This window comes from Symphalangus syndactylus, chromosome 21 (genome assembly GCF_028878055.3).
Source record: "Symphalangus syndactylus isolate Jambi chromosome 21, NHGRI_mSymSyn1-v2.1_pri, whole genome shotgun sequence".
NCBI classification, from domain to species: Eukaryota; Metazoa; Chordata; class Mammalia; order Primates; family Hylobatidae; genus Symphalangus; species Symphalangus syndactylus.
Genome location: NC_072443.2, coordinates 36,533,084 through 36,555,362, shown reverse-complemented (window position 1 = coordinate 36,555,362; position 22,279 = coordinate 36,533,084). Strand labels below are relative to the sequence as shown.

The following is a 22,279-nucleotide window of genomic DNA, read 5'->3' as shown; positions in this document are numbered from 1 at the left end:
GTTAGTTTTGGATCACATTTTGAGTGTAATGGTTCCATACAAGGATGATTAAATGTTGCTAATCTGTCATGCTTTTAAAACCTTTCTTTAAATCCATATCACAATAATGGGAACATGCTGTGGATACCAAGAAGGACTCATGGGAATGGTCAAAGCACGAAACTTTGGCCTTAAAGTCTTCTGTTTTGATCTAATATACCTTGTGATTGACTAATACCTGTTGCTTACCAGTAATTGAGGCCTGCACATAAATTAAGAGAAAACCATTCTGACTACAGCCACAATGAATATCAAATATGCAAATTAGATGGGGTAGTAAAAGTAGAAAAAGTTAAGCTTGTAAATATGGATAAACTGGATTCCCATAATATTGAAACATTCTTCCTTTCAAAGGAATTAGTTTTCAAACTTGGCTCCCCATATGCAAGTTGAGATGGAGATACTGCTAGCATGACAAAAAGTAGGCAAAAAATTTTAATAAATAATAATAATAATCAGACACTAAACATTAAACTCCCTCTTTTGCATGCTTGTGTTAACCAAACACAAAATTTCAAGCACAATAATTTGGCCACCAACCACATTGTGAAAACACTATAAAAGAAGACACAGAAAAATACAAAGCAAAGTTTTCCCTTTTGACTTTAGGTATGAAGAACGTTGTTAAATCAGAAGAATTATATCTTTCCCAAAATTTCATATTAAAGAGAAGGCAGAAGATTTGGACATTCAATGATAAATTAAATTTTTATTGGAATTTTAAAATAAGTCATGCTTAGGAATAAAAGCAGGAATGTTTTTACTTTTAAAATAGAGGTGATAGAGCAGAACTGAACAAAATTGAGACCCAAAAATTCATACAAAGAATCATTGAAACAAAAAGTTGGTTATTTGAAAGGATAAACAAGATAAATAGACTTTTAGCTAGACTACTAATGAGCAAAAGAGAGAAGATTTAAATCAGCACAATAAGAAATGACAAAGGTGATGTTACAACTGACCATACAGAAATACAAAAGATCCTCGGAGGCTACTATGAACACCTATTCACACAAACTAGGAAATTTAGAGGAAATTGATAAATTCCTGGAAACACACAATCTCCCAAGATTGAATCAGGAAGAAATTGGAACCCTGAACGACCAACATCAAGTTCCAAAATTGAATCAGTAATAAAAAAAACCTATCAGCCGCAGCAAGCTCAAGGCCAGATGGATTCCCAACTAAATTCTACCAGTTATACAAAGAACTGTTACCAATTCTGAAACTACTCCAAAAATTTGAGAAGGAGGGACTCCTCGCTAACTCATTCTACGAAAGCAGTATCTCCTGATATCAAAACCTGGCAAAGATACAACAAAAAAAGAAAACTACGGGCACATATCCCTTATAAACATAGATGCAAAAATCCTAAACAAAATACTAGTAAACCAAATCCAACAGGAGATAAAAAAGTTAATTCACCGTGACCATACGTGGCTTCATTCCTGGGATGCAAGGTTGATTCAACATACATAAATCAATAAACATGATATATCACATAAACAGAACTACAGACAAAAACATGTGATCTCTCAATAGACATGGAAAAAGCTTTTGATAAAATCCAGCATCCCTTCATGATAAAAACCCTCAACAAACTAGGCATTGAAGGAACATACCTCAAAATAAGAGCTATCTATGACAAATCCATAGCCAACACCATACTGAATGGGCAGAAAGCTGGAAACATTCCCCTTGAGAAATGGAACAAGACAAGGGTGCCCACTCTTCTCACTCCTATTCAACATAGGACTGGAAGTCCTAGCCAGAACAGTCAGGCTAGAGGAAGAAATAAAAGACATCCAAATAAGAAAAGAAGAAGTCAAACTATCTATCTTCACTGATGCTATGATTCCATACCTAGAAAACCCTAAAGACTCTGCCAAAAGGGCTCCTGGAACTGACAAATGACTTCAGTAAAATTTTAGGATACAAAAGTGAATATACAAAAATCAGTAGCACTTCTATTCACCAATAACGTTCAAGCAAAGAGCCAAATCAAGAATTGAATCCCATTCACAATAGCCATAAAAAGAGTAAAATATCTAGGAATACATCTAACTAAGGAGGTGAAAAATCTCGAAAAGGAGAACTACAAAACACTGCTCAAAGTAATCATAGATGACACAAACAAATGAAAAAATGTTCCATGTTCATGAATTGGAAGAATCAATACCATTAAAATAGCCATACTGTCAAAAGCTATCTACAGATTCAATGCTATTCCTATCAAACTACCAAAAACTACCAGAACTAGTTTTTTCTAGCTCTGTCACTTTTTGCATAACTAGAAAAAACTATTCTAAAATTCATATGGAACCAAAAAAGAGCCTGAATAGCCAAAGAAGTCCTAAGCAAAAAGATCAAAGCTGGAAGTATCATATTACCTGATTTCAAATACACTATAGGGCTAGAGTAAATGAAACATCATGGTACTGGCACAAAAACAGACACATAGACCTATGGAACAGAACAGATAATTCAGAAATAAAGCTACACTCCTACAGCCATCTGATCTTTGACAAAGTCAACAAAAATAAGCAATGGGGGAAGGACTCCCTATTCAATAAATGGCACTAGGATAGCTGGGTAGCCATAGGAGGAAGAATGAAACTGGATTACTACTTTTCACCATATACAAAATTAACTTAAGATCAAGTGAAGACTCAAATGTAACACCTCAAACTCTAAGAATACTAGAGAAAAACCTAGGAAACATCATTTTGGACTTTGACTTTGGGAAAGGATTTATGACTAAGTCCTCAAAAGCAATTGCAACAAAACCAAAAATTGACAAGTGAGGCCTAATTAAACTAAAGAGTTTCTGCACAGCAAAAGAAACTATCAACAGAGTAAACAGACTGGTAGAAAATATTTGCAAACTATGCATCTGGCAAGGGTCTAATATCCAGAATCTGTAAGTAATTTAACAATTCAACAAGCAAATAACAACCCCATTAAAAAATAGACAAAAGACATGGATGCTTCTCAAACGAAGACGTAGAAGCAGCCAAAAAACATATGAAAAAATTCTCAACATCACTAACCATCAAGGAAATGTCTCAAACGAAGACATACAAGCAGCCAAAAAACATATGAAAAAATTCTCAACATCACTAACCATCAAGGAAACACAAATTAAAACCACAATGAGATATCATCTCCCATCAGTCACAATAGCGATTATTAAAAAGTCAGAAAACAACAGATGCTGGTGAGGCTGCGGAGAAAAAGGGACCATTATATGTTGTTGGTGGGAATGTAAATCAGTTCAATCACTGTGGAAAGCCATTTAGAGATTTCTCAAAGAACTTAGAACTACCTTTCAAACAAGCAATCCTATTACTGGGTAAATACGCAAAGGAAAATAAATCATTCTACCAAAAAGACACACATACTTGTATACTTGTATGTTTATTGCAGCACCATTCACAATAGCAAAGACATAGACTCAACCTAGGTGCCCATTGACAGTGGGTTGGATAAAGAAAATGTGATATACACTATGGAACACTACACAGCCATAAAAAAGAACTAAATCTCGTCCTTTTCAGCAACATAGATGCAGCTGGAGATCATTATCCTAAGTGAATTAACATGGGAACAGAAAACCAAGCACTGCATGTTCTCACTTATAAATGGAAGCTAAGCATTGATTATACACGGACATAAAGATGGGAACAATAGACACTGGGGACACTAGAGGGGAGAGGGAGGGAGAGAGGAAGAAATCTCGAAAAACTATTAGGTACTATGCTCACTAGCTGAGTGATAAGATCAGTGGTACCCCAAACCTCAGCATCATGCAATGTACCCATGTAACAAATCTTGTACTCTCTGAATCTAAAATAAAAGTTGAAATTATAAAAAATTAAATAAATATATAAATAAAAAATAACATCAGTGATAATAATATTTACTTTATCAGGTTATTCACCTAAAAGTTCTGGCATTGGGACGGGTATGCTGGCTCACACCTGTAATCCCAGCACTTTGGGAGGTCAAGGCGGGCAGATCACTTGAGGTCAGGAGTTTGAGACCAGCCCGGCCAACATGGTGAAACCCCATCTCTACTAAAAATACAAAAACTAGCCAGGCATGGTGACAGCCGCCTGTAATCCCAACTACTCAGGAGGCTGAGGCAGGAGAATCACTTGAACCCAGGAGGCAGAGGTTGCAGTGAGCTGAGATAGCGCCACTGCACTCCTGCCTGGGTGACAGAGTGAGCCTTCATTTCAAAAAAAAAAAAAAAAAAAGTTCTGGCCTGACAAAGAGGTCACTCAGCACATATTCATTTCCTCTCTTCAAAGAGAATCACCAAAATGTAACTATGAATATTTCTCTGGATGACTTAGCACAAAATAAATTGAGATGAGAATTTAATTATTATTTGCTCTTAGATAAAAAACAGTTATTTTAGAGGAAAGTAGGGAACTACAGTAGAGGTAGAGAAATCTTTAGAAAATTATCCCCTCTCTTCCAAGAATGCACCCCCAACTACCCTCACACAATGATACTATTGGACTTGGCAATAGTGACTAACACCTTTTCCACTATTTTTAACTCTGGTGTCTGTAATTTACAAAGACAAATATTTAAGTCAAGTTACAGTGATTCTGAACAATTCTTTTTAAAAATGGAATTAGAAAGCAATTGGGGTAAACAACAATAACATCAACAAAAGAAAAACAACTTAAAGGCACCTACCTCATGGGAGGCTGATCGTGTGATGGAAAACCACATGCTATCTATAATCATATACTATAATCATATAAACAGGGTTTTATAAGGGTTTCAATAAAATAATACTAGTTGAAGGGTTTTATAGGGTTTCAATTGTAGCTACAAACATAAGCACTGTGTGCCCTGGAGACTACATTTCCTTGGCTGTGAAATGAAGATAATATCTGCTGTGAGAGTAAAACAGTAAATATAGTACACTCAACCCACTGCTTGGCTGATGGTATTCACTCATTTATGCATTCAACCATGTTTGTCTTTTTAACACCATGTTTGGCAACGTGCTGAGCAATAGAAATGTAACAGTGAAAAAATAGGCATGGTTCTTGTTTTCATGGAGTTTAACAATATGGCAGAAGAGGCAGACATTAATAATGATATAAATAATAGTTTGATAAATAAGTAAAAGTTAATTCTGATTAAAAGTTAGTTGCCTTTCTCCTTATTTGTAATTTAAAAATCGTGTTCTTTCTACTTTCACTTTTGAAAATTTAGTGAAGTAATGAATATGAACCCACTTTGTAAATTCTCAAGTTCTCTACAAATATTAATTGCTATATTTGTAACAAAAATATATCAAGCATGTGCTATTTGTAAGGCCCTAAGAAAAGTAGAAAGGTAAACTAGACATAGGTTCTGCCTGCCCCTGCTGGAGGAAGGTAGGACAGCTGGCACTATGAGCTATTAATATAACTCCAGGCAGAAAGTACTAATAGGTGCTTTGAGAGAGGGATGGGGAAAGGGATTTGATATTTGGAGGAGACAGAGATTGGTCCAGTTGGAGAGGGCTCAGGGAAGACTTTATGGAGCAGATGCATTTGAACTGGATCTAGACAATTAGGGGGCATTTGGATTTGAGGAGATCAGGGAACAGAACATGCAAAGGTGCAGAAGTGGGAGAATGAGGGGCAACAACAGTAACAAAACAGTATGTAATGCATTTGGTTGGATTGAAAGAGGCATTAACGGCAGTAGTCAGCAATGAGTTTGGACAAGCAGTTTGGGATCAGGGGATCAAAACATAGAGGACCTTGAATGCTGAGCTAAAGAGTGTGACCTGTACTTTTGACAGCTGTGAGCCATTGGAGGAAATTGAACAAGATAATAACTCGGCTGGAGCTCTGAATCAGAAATAATGTGCCTCGAGTCAGGAAGAGTAATCTACAACTGCATATAGGATGTATTGTTATGACTATCAATATAATTTTGCTGAAGAATTTGGAAAGAGTGCTTTTAACCGTGTATTTTGGCCCTCTTGAAATCCAGGGTCTAGAAGCTCACAGCCGGAGTGGTCTATGGAACCTGAAGTATTTTTGTATTCAGGAGTACTGAGACATATTGAAGACAAACTTCCTTCTCAAAATAATATGGGACTCATAAAATGGACCCAAAGATCTTATTTCTTTGGAAAAACTAAAGCAGTCTTTTTTTTTTTTTTTAGTACATTTACCTTAGCACAGGCCACATTCTCTATAATTTAATATCATAGAAATAGTGAAGAGAGACACCAGGAGGTAAAAATGATTGCTCTAAAAACTAAGCTGCTATGATTCAACATCCTAAAAGGCACATACCAAACCCCTCTCCCTCCCTCACACCCACTCAGGGCTATGACTTTAGCATTCAGTAATGGCTGATCAAAACATCCATCCCTGCTCCTGGAGCTCCCGTGGGCTGTGTGCACAGAACAAGCTGACCCTGACCGTCTCTTCTCCCATGAGCCTTTCAGAGCCAAACCAGCTGTGGGAGATGTGTGGCAGCTGGTCAGCCAATCAACAAAAAGCTGCTGGATGACAATCTCCATTTGTGACTTTACATAGATGGTGGATGAAGCCAAGTTGCCCTGTTCAGCTGTGTGGAGAACCTCTCCACTGAAAGAGAATAACAGATGTTCATTTAAAAAAACAATTTCCAAACCCGAAACATAATTTTACTACACAAATACATGCCAGTGAATATTTGTTGAAGAAGAACAGTTTTTGCCAGACTTCACAGGGTGTCTGGATGACAAACACAAAGAGAAGGATCTACATATTTGTAGTCTACATCAGATTTCTATGATGAATTCCAGAGAGCATGAGACACTGTCTTGGTATGTCCCACAGAGCAGTTCTCAGTGTTTGCGCTGGATGTGTTTGGAGCCAGGGGCAAAGATGAGGGTAGGCTACCCATTCCCAAGGCAAGGAGAACTAACGAAGTAGGAACAAGATGGGTAGCTGAAGACTTTGTCCTATTGCCTCACGTAAAAGTCATTGTGTTAAATAAATATATCTGGCATGAATTTACCAACATAGAAGAAAATGATACCAAGCCAACCAGATAAGCTTTTAACAAATTCAAAGTCCAGAATTTAAAATTCTCTTCATTCAAATAAGCAACCAGTGCCTTAGGGTTGGGCCCTCAGGGATGAAAAGATTATGCCACCAAGGAAGGCAGCCAGAGGCTAAGCCCTTTCTCCTAATGATGAACAAGTAACTGAAGAACTCCCACAGAGAATGGTACCTCAGAACCCATTCTTCAAACACTTTACCTTGCCGCCTTGCCCCAAAGGTTGTATATTTATGACCAACATCTCAGTTCATACATTTTGTAAAAGGCACCTAATGCTTAAGTTCTCTGTTAAGGACCCTCCTCCCACTTTAATTTAACACCTTCTCCAACAGGGCGCTTTCTGCCTCCCCAAGCATCTCTCCCCTTCTCTAAATAGCTCTTATAGAACATTTTCCTTATAGTAAGCTGAAATATTCTCTAATATTTGGGCATGTGAAAGTAAGCTGAAAGGATGCTGGAAAGCACAGTAGAGAAAAAGGAGAAAGAAAAGCAACTGGGTTATTCTTTTCACAGAAGTAAGTTGAATTTGAATAGTCGAGTGAACATTTAACTGGCTGTGTTGTAATCGAAAAACAGGAGATAAATTGGTTCTTTAAATCATCAGTTTGTCAAGTTCTGAATATTTGTAAAACAGTTTCAAATATTTCCCCAACTACCTCTGTCATATCAATATATTGGGTGGATATTATTCACTTGCACATAATAAAATATTTGTTTAAAAAAACTCAAAAATAATCTCTGGATTTAAGACATTGTTTTATGTTCTATTTCTACCATAATCAATCGTACAAAAATCTCAATAATTCAGATATACTCGCTCACCATGTATAGGTGTACATATGTCATGTTTTAATGGTCATCTATTTCGAGACACCATTAAGTTACGAATAAAATTAAAGCTACAATTTTTAAAAAATAAAATAAGCATCAGGTGTGGTGGCTCATGCTTGTAATCCCAGCACTTTGGGAGGCTGAGACAGGTGGATCACCTGAGGTGAGGAGTTCGAGACCAACATGGTGAAACCATGCCTCTACTAAAAATACAAAAAAAAAAAAAAAATAGCTAGGCGTGGTGGCTCGTGCCTGTAATCCCAGATACCTGGGAAGCCGAGGCAGGAGAATTGTTTGAACCTGGGAGGCAGACATTGCAGTGAGCCGAGGTCGCACCACTGCCCTCCAGCCTGGGCAACAAGAACGAAACTCTGTCTCAAAAAATATATATATACATATATATACACATACATATATGTATATATGTGTATGTGTGTATATATGTATATATATATAATAAGCTATTTTGTTCTTAAAATAAAATTTAAACCACATCTTCTTTCTGCCTTTTTTTTTTTTTCTTAAAAAAAGCAACTCTTTGTGTAGCCAGGTTGATTTAGGCCCAACATGGTAAAAACAAATACTTTCCATCTTATTCCAAGTTTAGACCCAGGCAAACTTTTTAATAACCAAGTTATTAAAACCCTTAATTAATGGAATCACTGCTTCCCAATTTCCAAATCATGCTACTAAGCTGCTGTTTAACTGGAAGCAAAGGCTCTGTGGCTCTGCTCTCCATTCATATATGGGAATGTTCACTATTCAATATGCCCTGTGAGGTGTGTCTAGCATGCTTCATAATTCCAGTAAATCTGTGCAGCCCACACTCAAACCCCCAAGTGGTTTTCTCCTGATGATCACAGCCCTGAAGCCATGCATTCCTCTTAGACTTCCCCAGGGCATCTTCTGTGTCATACTCATCTGGTGGTTAGAGCTCAAAAACTTCTTTATAGGAGGAAATCTCAGGGTAGCAAGCTCCATTCAGATATTACATTGTAGGCATCTCATTACTCCTTTCAGCTGGATCCAACTTCAGGCCATCATTAGGTTTCCACTGTTACTGCCAGGATCACTACCTATGTCCCAGCTCAGGGAACTTCTAGGCCCGGGGAGCCTTGAGTTATCTTTCTGAAGTTCTCTGCTCACTTGAGAAAGCAACATCTTTTTTTACTCAATTCTCCAGATTTTATTTTTGATTTCATGCTGCATTTTAGTCCAAAAAGTTCCCAGGCCTCTTCTCTGGTGTCCTGGGCTGCTTCTCACAGCCTGAGCTGGTCACACTATTCTTCACTGGTTATACCCAGTGAGCTTTTTTCTGGCCGATCTCTTTTCAGGTCAGATGACATATAGGGTGACTGCATGTCCTGGTTTTCCTGTAACAGTATCAGTTTATACCTGGTGTTCTCTTATAATTATTAAAAGTGTTCCTCTTTCACTCTCAGAATCCTGGTTTGGATAATAATAAAAAGGTTACTCAAGTTGATGTCTTCTTTGCAACCCAGCAACGGAGTCAATTCTATGAATTTTTTATTACTTTCAATTGCTTTTAAACATTCTTTATGTTTTTAAAAATGTGTGAACCTCCCCAACATATATATCAAGGATATTAGTTATCTATTGCTACATAAAAAACTACCCCCAAACTTAGAGCAGCAATAGACATTTATTATTTCACGCAGTTTCTGTAGGTCAAGAATTTGGGTGCAGCATAACTGAGTGGTTCTGTCTTGGGGTCTCTCATGAGGTTGCAGTTGAGAAGTTCATTAGGGCTGTAGTTATCCGAAGCCTGGAATGGAGCTAGAGAATGTGCTTCTGAGACGGCCCACTCATAAGGCAGACAAGTCAGTGCTGGCTGTTGCCAGGAAGCCTCATTTCCTTAACACATGGAGCTCTCCAAGGAGCTACTTGAGTGTTTTCACAGGATGGCAGTTAGCTTCCCTCAGAACAAGTTATCCAAGAAGGGAAAAGCAGAAGTCACAATGTCTTTTATGACCTATGCTCAGAAATCACACTATGTCATTTCACAGTATCTGACTGGTTACTTGGCACATATTTGAAAGGGCCATGGAGTAAAAAATATCTCATTGTATTCATTGAAAAGAAAAACTATTCCTTGCAAGAATGAGATAATAGCAACACTAAGTGTGAACCTTATAGGTACAGCAATTTACAGATATGTGTATACATATATATATATATGTATGTGTGTATATATCTATCTGCACACACAAATATATACATATTTGCTTGTGTGTTTAGATTATATGTATATATACATATTTACAGATATATGTATATCTGTAAACATATATATTTGCTTGTATGTGTAGATAGATATAGATATAAATATAAATGTAATATATTTAAGTAATGCTGAATTTTGGGCGAGTTTAAAGAAATAAAATACAAATACCTAGGCATAGTCAGAGATTCTCACATTTATATTTAACAGTTATCAATGTTTGCTTAATCACTGAGTTTCCTTTTCTGACTAAACTAGAAAACAGTTCTCTGCTTACTCTGAAATGCTGCCTTGAATACAAAGCTTATGAGTTTGCATTTATTTGTTATATCATTCACTCATTCAATGAATTGTAATTGGGAGTTTACCATCTGCTAATCAAACTGTGCTAGATGGTGAGGACACAGTCCTTACCTTCAAATTGCTTAACATTTAGAGTAGAGGAACAGACTAGAAATGATACACATTAAAAAGTGAAACCCATAGGTTCTTATACAGGTATAGAGAGGGGCACCAAATTCAGTCTGGTTGGGGAGAAGCTAGAAAATTATTCTAAGTGTTATGACATGACATTTGAGTAGAGTCTTGAATGGTAAATAAAGATTAACAGGCAGATCCAGAGTGAAGAGCGAGGAGCTTTCCAGATGGAAGGAATATTATAACCATGAATGCCAAGATATGAGAGAGGAGGTGTCCTAGGATTGATGAGAGAGCTGGCCTGAAGAGTAGTCACGCAAGAGTGTAGGGAAGCCAACGAGATACAAGTGGAATAGACCATGGGAGGGCTTGTGAGCCTCATTAAGATGCTGAAATGTAACTTGAGGGCAATAAGAAAACTGTTGAGGAATTTGCAGCAGGAATGAAATACTGATATTTTAGGAAAATTATAGTGATGGCCACTGGAGGATGGATTAGAGAGGATGAGTCTGCTGGCTGGAAGACCAACTGGAAGACTACTGTAGCCATAGAGTTGATCGCAAACAGAATACACAAAGTGCACATATTGCCCCGGCTTCTGATTTCATGACAAATTGGCATGGTAATACTTAACACTTAACAGGTAAATCTCCTGTTTTTCAGTAATTTCTGTTTGTGTTAGGTGCTTAGCACGTTTGTCTGACCCTTGAGTTCCTTCTGACCCTGGAATGTAGTGGTGTGATCCTAACTCACTACAGCCTCAAACTCTTGGGCTCAAGTGATCCTTCCACCTCAGCGTCCCTTGGCTGGAACTACAGATGCATGCCATCTATGTTGTTTTGATAGCCTTTTGCCTTAGGCTGGAAGTTAAGAGTTTATGACTGCTCTTGCGCAGGTATTATTTCCTCCACCATTAACTGAGTATTAGCATTGTGGTAGGCACATTTCATTCATTAAAAATAAATATTCGCAGTCAAATTCAAAGAAACAGAAAGCAGAATAGTGGTTACCAGAGGCTAAGGAAAAGGGAGAACAGGAAGTTATTGTTTAGTGGGTAACAAGTTTCAGTTTGAGATAATGGAAAAGTTCTACAGATGGATAGTGGTGATGGTTGCACAGTGTGAATGTAGGCTGGGCACGGTGGCTCACACCTGTAATCCCAGCACTTTGGGAGGCCGAGGCAGGTGGGTCACCTGAGGTCAGAAGTTGGAGACCAGCCTGACCAACATGGTGAAACCCCGTCGCTACTAAAAATACAAAAAACTTTAGCCAGGCATGGTGGCACATGCCTGTAATCCCAGCTACTCGGGAGGCTGAGGCAGGAGAATAACTTGAACCCAGGAAGTAGAGGTTTCAGTGAGATGAGATAGTGCCACTGCTCCAGCCTAGGTGACAGAGTGAGACTCCGTCTCAGAAAAAAAAAAAAAAAAAAAAACAGGTTTAATTTTGATGATTTACAGTGATATGTCTTCTGTTTCCACTCTTACTATTTAGTACATAGAGGCTAAAGAGACTCCCTGGTTCAATAGCAGTGTCGAGTTTTTTTCTTCTTTTCTTTCCTTCTTTAAAGTGATAATTCATAGTTGGGTTGCCTTCTAGGGTTTTTCCGTCTTCGTTTTTAAATGTATTTGATTGACATGCACTTAAAATTTTTGCACCTTTACTATATACCACAATGATAAGAAGGATGCAAAATAATGTAACACTAATCCATGTTCTTAGAAGCTAAAGATCTGCTTAGAAGAACACGAACCTATGCGTGAAGTACAAAAAGATCAGATGAGTGATGCTCTACAGAATTGCTTCTCAGAGAAGAGAGAGCCGTCTGGGTTGGAGCATCAGGGAAACCCTGTGGAGGAGGTGATGCAGGGCCTGGACACTGATGAATAAGCTGAATTTGGACACATGTAGCAAGGACCTGTGGATAAAGGGCCAAAGAAGTAACATGGTCCCAGCTGCCGGCTACTGAAAAACACTGCGTGCTCCTGCCTTTCCCCCATCACATTAGCTGTTCCTCTTTCATGTCCTTTACTCTTTTTCTTCCTCCACCAGTCCCTGAGTAATTTCTTCTAGCCTCAGGCTTTAAATCAGGGGTGTCCAATATTTTGGCTTCTCTGGGCCACACTGGAAGAAGATGAATTTTCTTGGGCTACATATAAAATACACTAACGATAGCTGATAAGCTAAAAAAAAAAAAAAAAATTAAATAAAACTCAATGTTTTAAGAAAGTTTACAAATTGTGTTGGGCTACATTGAAAGCCACCCTGGGCTGCATGCAGCCCATGGGCCACGGGTTGGGCAAGCTTGCTTTAAATAGCCTCTCGAATTTATAATTCCAGCCTCAGTCCTCCTCGAAGTCCAGACTCACGTATCTAACTGCTTGCTTGACATCTGTATCAGAGTGTCTGACAGGAATTTCAAACAAAACATTTGATTCTTTCTGCCCCAAACTGCTCCTGTCAGCTCTGTCTTCAAAATATATACCAAATCGAGTGACTTTTCTGCACTTACCGTGCTACTGAGAGGTGACAGCATGCTGGCAGTCCTCACAGCCCTCGCTCGCTCTCGGCGTCTCCTCTGCCTGGGCTCCCACTTTGGCGGGACCTGAGGAGCCCTTCAGCCCACCCCTGCACTGTGGGAGCCCCTTTCTGGGCTAGTCAAGGCCGGAGCCGGCTCCCTCAGCTTGCAAGGAGGTGTGGAGGGAGAGGCGTGAGCGGGAACCAGGGCTGCGCGCGCGTGCTTGCGGGCCAGCTGGAGTTCCAGGTGGGCGTGGGCTTGGCGGGCCCCGCACTCGGAGCAGCCGGCCGGTCCTGCCGGCCCGGGGCAATGAGGGGCTTAGCACCCAGGCCAGCGGCTGCAGAGGGTTTACTGGGTACCCCAGCAGTGCCAGCCCACCGGCGCTGCACTCAATTTCTCGCCGGGCCTTAGCTGCCTTCCCGCGGGGCAGGGCTCGGGACCTGCAGCCCGCCATGCCTGAGCCTCCCACCCCCTCCGTGGGCTCCTGTGTGGCCCAAGCCTCCCCGACGAGCACCACCCCCTGCTCCACGGCGCCCAGTCCCATTAATCACCCAAGGGCTGAGGAGTGCAGGCGCACGGCTCGTTACTGGCAGGCAGCTCCACCTGCAGCCCCGCTGCGTGATCCACTGAGTGAAGCCAGCTGGGCTCCTGAGTCTGGTGGGGAAGTGGAGAACCCTTATGTCTAGCTCAGGGATTGTAAATACACCAATTGGCACTCTGTATCTAGCTCAAGGTTTGTAAACACATCAATCAGCACCCTGTGTCTAGCTCAGGGTTTGTGAATGCACCAGTGGACACTCTGTATCTAGCTACTCTGGTGGGGCTTTGGAGAACCTTTATGTCTAGCTCAGGGATCGTAAATACACCAGTCTGCACTCTGTATCTAGCTCAAGGTTTGTAAACACACCAATCAGCACCCTGTCAAAACAGACCACTCGGCTCTACCAATCAGCAGGATGTGAGTGGGGCCAGATAGTAGAATAAAAGCAGGCTGCCCGAGCCAGCAGTGGCAACCCGGTGCTCGGGTCCCCTTCCAGGCTGTGGAAGCTTTGTTCTTTCGCTCTTTGCAATAAATCTTGCTGCTGCTCACTCTTTGGGTCCACACTGCCTTTATGAGCTGTGACACTCACGGTGAAGGTCTGCAGCTTCACTCTGGAAGCCAGCGAAACCACGAACCCACCAGGAGGAACGAACAACTCCAGACGCGTCACCTTAAGAGCTGTAACACTCACCGCGAAGGTCCGCAGCTTCATTCCTGAGCGGTTGAGACCAAGAACCCCACCAGAGGAAGAAACTCCGAACACTTCCGAACATCAGAAGGAACAAACTCCGGACACGCCGCCTTTAAGAACTGTAACACTCACCGCGAGGGTCCACGGCTTCATTCTAGAAGTCAGTGAGACCAAGAACCCACCAATTCCGGACACTATTAGCACGCTGGTTCGATAGACTGCACCTTTCACTTGTACCACTACATTATCTTCCTCACCGGTTGGTTAACTGTTGTCATTCTTGCCGCCACACTCCATTCTCCAGGCAGCATTCCTAGCATTCCTGTTAAGTCACATATCAATCTTTGCCACATCCTTGCTCAAAATCCGCCAACATTGCTCTTCTGGAACACGCTTGTGAAATAGCCCGGGTGTCACTGCCTGTGCACTCACCATTCCCTCTACTCTGAATGTTCTTCCCCTCCCCCAATACTTGAGTGACTTGCTTTCCATTCTCACTTAAAATCCTTTTCTTTGGATAAGGGTGTCTAAAATGGCCTCTTCCCCTTCATCAACATTTACTCCCTCCCTTTAAAAAAACAAACAAACAAACAAACAAAAAAACTCTTTCAAGTACGTATGTAGGCTTAGGTATATTTGTTTTTATTTTTATTGTCTGTCTCCCACCATTGTAATGTAAGCTCCCTGGGGTTAGGGAATGTTCATTGATGTATCCCTAGTAGTAGAATAGTGCCTTGCATTGAGTAAATATTTGTCGAATGAATGAGCTGCCATCCTGTTGGTTCACACTTTCTGATGTAAGGTGATATTCTGAGTGATGTGGTCAAGACCTGCCATGCAAGGGCAGTACAGTGAACTGACCACTAAAGGACAGGGCAATCCTAGCAGGACAGGTGCAGGGCCAAAATTGGGACTGGGAAAACGAGATACAACACTTGTCTGCCAGACAAGAGTATCTGGGACTCCTGGGTACTCCAGAGCCAAAAGGACATACCAAGCAAGATCTTATAGGTGACACACAGTTGCTGCCATGGCAAGCCTCTTTCTATGGAAAGCCTGCCAAGGAATTGAAGAGGCAAATTCTCCAACAGAAATGAATTCTGTGCATACTGGCTGCAGCCATAGTCAGCACTGAACTTTTACATGCAGAGAAAGCTGGCAGCAATGCTGTGGAGAGTATAATATTTATCTTCTCCAATAGGCTGTGAACTTCTAGGGGGAGAAGCTGCTTGGTTCTCCGTCATTCCCGGTGCAAAGTCTGCACTTTTGCCAAACATTTGAGAGAAGGGTTGAAAAAAAGAAAAAAACTGTATCATCTTTATCTTCTTGGCCATACCTAAGGGCACGGAGAGAGGTACAATCAGAATGTTCTCCTTCAAATCCAATTGATGTAAATCTTTTGTATGCATTAAATAACCAATGATAAAGACTTTAAATCCACCCCTTCCAGACCCAAGCACTAATCCCCCAAGCAGCAAATTCATATGCCCACAAGTTCACATCTTTTACATGAAATAACAACCAATAAATATTTGAACTTTAAATCATTCGCTCTGGAGATTTAAAATGAATCTTTAGGCCAGGCGCGGTGGCTCACGCTTGTAATCCCAGCACTTTGGGAGGCCGAGGTGGGCGGATCATGAGGTCAGGAGATCCAGACCATGGTGAAACCCCATCTCTACTAAAAATACAAAAAATTAGCCAGGCGTGGTGGTGGGCGCCTGTAGTCCCAGCTACTCGGAGAGGCTGAGGCAGGAGAATGGCGTGAACCCGGGGGGCAGAGCTTGCAGTGAGCCGAGATCGTGCTACTGCACTCCAGCCTGGGTGAAAGAGCGAGACTCCATCTCAAAAATAAATAAATAAAAAATAAAATAAAATGAATCTTTGGGCCATTCACACAGCTCCTTAATTTCTGCTAGGGCAAGATCTTTAATTTGTTCTAGCTAGGAGATGGACATTTTCTTAATTAAGCAACCTTCCACAGGGACAAAAAGGTGCCTACAAGGATTCCCCAGCAAACTCTAAGTAATTAAAAATAAATGCATAAAGAAAGAACATTAACAACTGTTCTCAAGAGCTTTGACCATTATCCCATTAGGTAACTTTTATTTTTATTTTTAAGTACACAGTTTCCTTCAATTTTGGATTAAACGTGTGACTTTGTTGACACTTCATGGACAATACTGAGTGTTTCTTTTGGGGGTTATGCTTTCTCAGAACCTCCCTGTGAGAAAGGAATGATACAGGGTGGTTGGAGGAGATTAGAAAATTCCAAGCAGCAGTTTCACATGACTAGCAAAATGAAGCTTGAAATAGCTTCGGAAGCTATGGCCTAATAAGATCCTGAAAAAACAGGGATCAAGAGGGCCAGGCGCAGTGGCTCATGCCTGTAATCCCAGCACTTTGGGAGGCCGAGGTGGGCAGATCACGAGGTCAGTAGATCAAGACCATTCTGGCTAACATGGTGACACCCTGTCTCTACTAAAAATACAAAAAAAAATTAGCCAGGTGTGGTGGCAGGCGCCTGTAGTCCCGGCTACTCAGGAGGCTGAGGCAGGAAAATGGCGTGAACCCGGGAGCGGAGGTTGCAGTGAGCTGAGATCACACCACTGAACTCCAGCCTGCGGGACAGAGCGAGACTCTGTCTCAAAAAAAAAAAAAAAAAAAAAAAGAATAAAGAAAAAGCACCCAGGCTTATGCTTATAACTTGTCTGCTGGGGATCCTGAATGATACACTGTGGGGGGCCACATCCGTGTCTAGCAATGACCCTTACTGGAACTATCAACAGGGCCAGGTTGATCTAAGAAAAATCATATGGTGACTTGTTTGGTGGAGGTAATGAAACAATATACCACTAAGCCTGCGAACTATAATAAAATAAGAGAAATAAGAAAAGGATGAAAGCTCAGCTTTGTTTCAGGGGCGCCTTTGTGGAGGACCTAAGAACATATACTAACATTGATCTCAGTACTGATGCTGGCCAAATTTTTCTAGAGACACACTTTATTAGCCAGTCAGCACCTGACATAAGAAGAACATTACAGAAATTGGCTTTGGGACTCTACACACCTATTAATGAAATGTTTGATGTGGCTTTTGGGGTATTCAATAATAGGGACAGAGCTAAAATGGATGAAATGACCCAGAATGGCAAAAAATGGGATAGATAGCCAGCCCAAATGATTAGCAGTCACTCACTCTAAACAGTGCCCTACAACCTCAGGGTCACCCAGGAAGACGCTTCACTGCAGACCAAACAGGCTCAACAGCAAACCTGCAGGCAACGGTTGCTGCTCCAAGTGTGAGAAGTCAGGACACTGGAGAAAGGACTGTCCCAGCCAAGGGAGCCCACCCAGACCCTGTCCTCACTGCAAGCAGGAGGGCCATTGGAAAAGGAATTTCTCTCAGCTCTGAAGGGAGAGGAGGACACCCGGTGCCGTAATGGCCATAATTGAGACTGAAGGGGCTTGAGGTCCCCGGCAGCTCCCATAAAAGGCATGGTCAACATAATTGAGGAGACTCTTGACGTGGCAGATTAGAATATCCTTGAATTCATTCTTTTGACAGTGTCAAGAGCCTGGACACTGGCTGGGGTCAAGGTCCCACCGGCACCTGGGAACCCCCCAGCTCACAGGTATCACCTGAGCTGCAGCGGCACCCTGCATTAATAGTCATCCTTGGCTTTCTCTCTTACCTGGCAACTTATTTCTTTAGTCTGTCCTACATTGAAAATACTGAGAAAGAGAAGAATTCTTTTTTCATTCTGAAGGACACGAATGCAGCAGCCTAAGACTGAACATTTGATTGAGTTCTGCAAATGGAAAGGAAAAACACATAGCAGCCTCCTCGGTGTGAGTATTGTCTGTGCCTCTGCCACGAAGGTGTGATAAAATGGCTCGGCTAATTTTCTTGCTGGGGATACTGATGATCACAGAGCAAGAGAGGTGGTTTCCCTCCAAAACCACACTGAACAGCATGTTGTTTTTCCCTCCTTTTCTTTTTACTCTTGTTTCTTCTTAAGCAAATGCTTTTTTTGAGCAATAGAATTCAGTTCAGTAACATCTCTGAGTGTTACTTTGTGCAAGAGAACCAACGGCGTGTGACAGAAACCCTGGTTTCTCTAGTGTGCCTGGCACAGGGTGTTACCCCGAGCCTTGGTCCCAGGTTGCTGAAGTCTTGGATTAGTGTGGGTCTGACCAGTTAGCGCACTCCTTTTTGGATGCCTTCTTACATTCACTCCAGCTTTCATCAAATAACTATCCCCACCCTAGTTTCTCTAAAGCAGTTCTGGTTTGTACATTCTTTCCTTTCCTCCCCACAAATTACTACAAAACCAATGTCAGGTAGTTTCCTGTCAATTAATTCCCAAATTAGCATTTCTAAAGTCTACTTTAACATTTTCTTCCTTTTACCTTTTTCTGACTCAACATCAACGTCTTCCTTTCGGATATCACCAACCCCCACCGCCCTCCCCCAACCCCTAACACTAATTGGTTGTTTCTTTCTTCAGTTGCAGTAAAATAGAAAGATCTAAATGGGGGACTTAGAAAATATGGAGCTTTTAAATAACAGACTTGGAATTGAGAATTATTACAAGCCATTAATCATTATAGGTCTCCCTGGAAATGAATGAATGAGAATTTATCATTGCTCTTATTAGGTCTGTGCCTCCAAGACTTCTTCAGGAGGATTTTCTGAAGCCCCAGGCAAGCGTTTAGGCATTGAGATGAAAATAAGCATGAGAAGCCCCACTTCGCCAGTGTGTGTGTATGTATCTGTGTGTGAGAAGAGACTGGGGGAAGGTGTTGGTTGTGGGGTGGGGACTAACGGAGGTGGTGGAGTTAGGTCCTCTCTGGTGTGTGTGTTTAGTGCGCCATCTGGTGACTGAAGCTCACAGAGGGAAGAAAGCCTGAGGTCCTAAGAAGACAGGTACAACTCAGGGTTGGAGTGGCTCCTCAGGGTCAATTCTAGGTTGCTAAAGTGGCTGTATTTCAGCTTTACCAGCGCACAGGTGACAAATGTTGTGCCCATCATGGAGAGGTTTGTGTAAGTCACTACTTATTCGAGAAAAATAATAAAGGGCTTTAAGGACCTATTGAGAAAAGCAAAAAGTACAGTTATGCAATTATCCCAGACAGTAGGACTCTAAAAGTGTAAGTACTCTGGTTGAACAATTAAATGAAACTCTTCTATGAACGTGGGAAATGCAAAAAGGAATTGAAGGAAGGGAAAAAAACTGAAGGTATGAGTAGAAAATTAAAGAGAGAGGCAGGATAGCATCACGCTTTGTAGGCTGTTCTAAACCTGGGTTCAAATTTCAGAGCTACTGCTTACCTTTTGTGGGACAATAGGCAATTTATTTAAACTCACCAAGCCTCAGTTTGCTCATCTATAAAATGAGGATCATTCTATTTACTTCCTAAGGATACTGTGAGGGTTAAATAAAAGAATTCACAAAAATACTAAGCCCAAAGGTTCACATGAAAATGCTCAATAAATGGTAGTTGTTATAAGCAGAGAGAAGAGAAAAGGAAATGAAAAGACAGAAAGGAGAAAGCTCAGTAAGGATAGTGTAGGACGCATTAGAAAATTATGAGAAAGGAAGTAACATCTAGGACCCTCCAACTTAGGACAAGGCTAGGTTGATCAACCCAACAGGTGAATACCACGAAGGCTGCAATCTATGACTCCAGTGGACAGAGAGTCTCTGCCTGAAGCCCACTTTTGTTATTATCCTTACAAGTGTCTGAGAGAATGCCACAGCAGGGCTGGCCATCCTTCTTGGTACCCCTGGGACTTCAAGGTGTGGCCGGGCAACTCTGTAGTTAACCTCTATACAGGACTTTCTCAGTTCCATGCTCATAGCTTATGTGAAAAAAGTCAAATGTGACCAGGGCAAGATGGGACTGATCAAGGCATAACAACTAGGGATGAAGTTTGATCCAGCGAGGGATGCTATTAGCATGACTGAGCTTGCAAGGAGGTTTCTGAGAACCCTGGCTTGCCACTGTTGGTGGGCAGTTAATAGTGACGTGGAAAGTCAGCTCTCCCAGCATGGCCAGAAGACATATCCATGTAACCTGAGGCCCCTTCCTTTTCCACTGAATCCTTACGGCAGACTCAGGAGGTAGAAGCCCAAAGCTGCCTCACTCTCTCTTTTGGAACCTGATAAGTCTACTTCTATGGATTGCCTAAAGCCCTTCAGACATCTAAAGTCTCTGCAGAGGAAAATATTGCACTACACACACACACACACACACACGCACAAACACACACACTCGGGACCTCCAAGGGAGCCCTTAGTCTACCATTTGCAGCCAGAGCTTTGAAGCTGGAGATCATAATACCCATTCCCTAATGTAATAGTCAACTGCAATCTCGACTTGCAGCCATTGCCTGCATTTCTAACCTTTTACCAGCTTCCTTCCATGCCGAGGAGAAACTAGGACCAAGAACACAGTAATATGATCCCCAATTAGCATAAAATAAAAACAACCTAGTCATGTTTTCCATGGGCTTTTCCAATCTCAAACTAAAAGCACAAAGCAGGGAGAAAGATATAAAAACATACACATGGGACTATAAATACATATATACTGTCTGTGTCTGCACAGCCAAGCACCCTGACCCAAATGAGTATCTGTCTCTAAGAAAAGCATGTAGCCTGATGCAGAAATCTGAGAATTTTCTCTTTCCAAAGTACAGTGTAAGAACAGACTGGAAAAGAAGTTACCCTGATGACTTGGTTTGGAAGGGGTTAAGTCACCAGTCATCCTATTCTAAAGTGATTTATGATGATGTGTGGAGTTTAAAAACTTCCCCCACCCCAAAGAACAGACCTCTCCCTCCTCACTGAGTCCGCTCTGAACGTGCTAAAATGGGAAGGAGGCGGTGTTTTGCTGATCTGTTAAATTCTTAGTGAAGTTTCCTTGATTTCCAGTGGCTGCTGTCGTGTGAGTTTGGTTTGGAGCAAAACTGAGGTAGTCCTAACATTTCTGGGACTGAATCCAGGCAAGAGAAAGAAGAAAAAGAAGAAGAAAAAGAGGAGGAAAAAGGTAGGGAGAAATAAAGGGAGGAGAGAAGCATAGGGAAAGGAAAAAAAAAAAGTCCCTTTTTGACATCACATTCCTGTGTTTTCCCTCAGCCTGGAAAACATATTAATCCCAGTGCTTTTACGCCCGGAAACAAAGAGACTAAGCCAGACTGTGGGGGAAAGGGAGATAAGAAGGATCCTGGAACTTTAAAGAGGGAAAGAGTGAGATTCAGAAATCGCCAGGACTGGACTTTAAGGGACGTCCTGTGTCAGCACAAGGGACTGGCACACACAGACACACGAGACCGAGGAGAAACTGCAGACAAATGGAGATACAAAGACTTAGAAGGACAGCTCCTTTCACCTCATCCTACTTGTCCAGAAGGTAAAAAGACACAGCCAGAAAGAAAAGGCATCGGCTCAGCTCTCAGATCAGGACAGGCTGTGGATCTGTGGCGGCACTTTGAAAGCTGGAGCTGCAGCACACCCCTTTTGTATTGCTCACCCTCGGTAAAGAGAAAGAGGGCTGGGAGGAAAAGTAGTTCATCTAGGAAACTGTCCTGGGAACCAAACTTCTGATTTCTTTTGCAACCCTCTGCATTCCATCTCTATGAGCCACCATGTAAGTGTGTAATCCTTTCTGTCTTTGATCTGTTTATTTTTTTCTTTGTTGCTTATTTTGAAGGAATGAAATGTGAATGTTGTCATAATAATATGCTAGTTTGCATTTTCTTTGGAGCATCCAGAGCATTAGTTGAAACAGTGCAAGCATGCTGACTGGGAAACTGAATTGGATTTCCTGCTTAATGTAATTGTCTCTGTTAAACACTAACAAATTATAGGGGCTTGAAAGTAACAGGATCTCATCCCATTTTCCATCTCCTGACCTCCC

General features: G+C 41.3%; 1 protein-coding gene across 3 annotated transcripts in view; it reads left to right on the top strand.

Moving 5' to 3' along the window:
- Positions 1-22,279, top strand: part of CCDC80 (coiled-coil domain containing 80) — a 151,198-nt gene that overhangs the window by 92,513 nt on the left and 36,406 nt on the right. The window contains exons 1-2 of one of the 3 annotated variants that reach the window (XM_055258987.2): positions 21,210-21,409; positions 21,499-22,009. The exons of 1 other annotated variant lie outside the window; for it this stretch is intronic. The gene's annotated coding sequence lies outside the window, so the exon portion shown is untranslated. Of the gene's footprint in view, positions 1-21,209; positions 21,410-21,498; positions 22,010-22,279 lie in introns of those variants that run through there. One more of the 3 variants, XM_063630030.1, reaches the window with a different exon arrangement.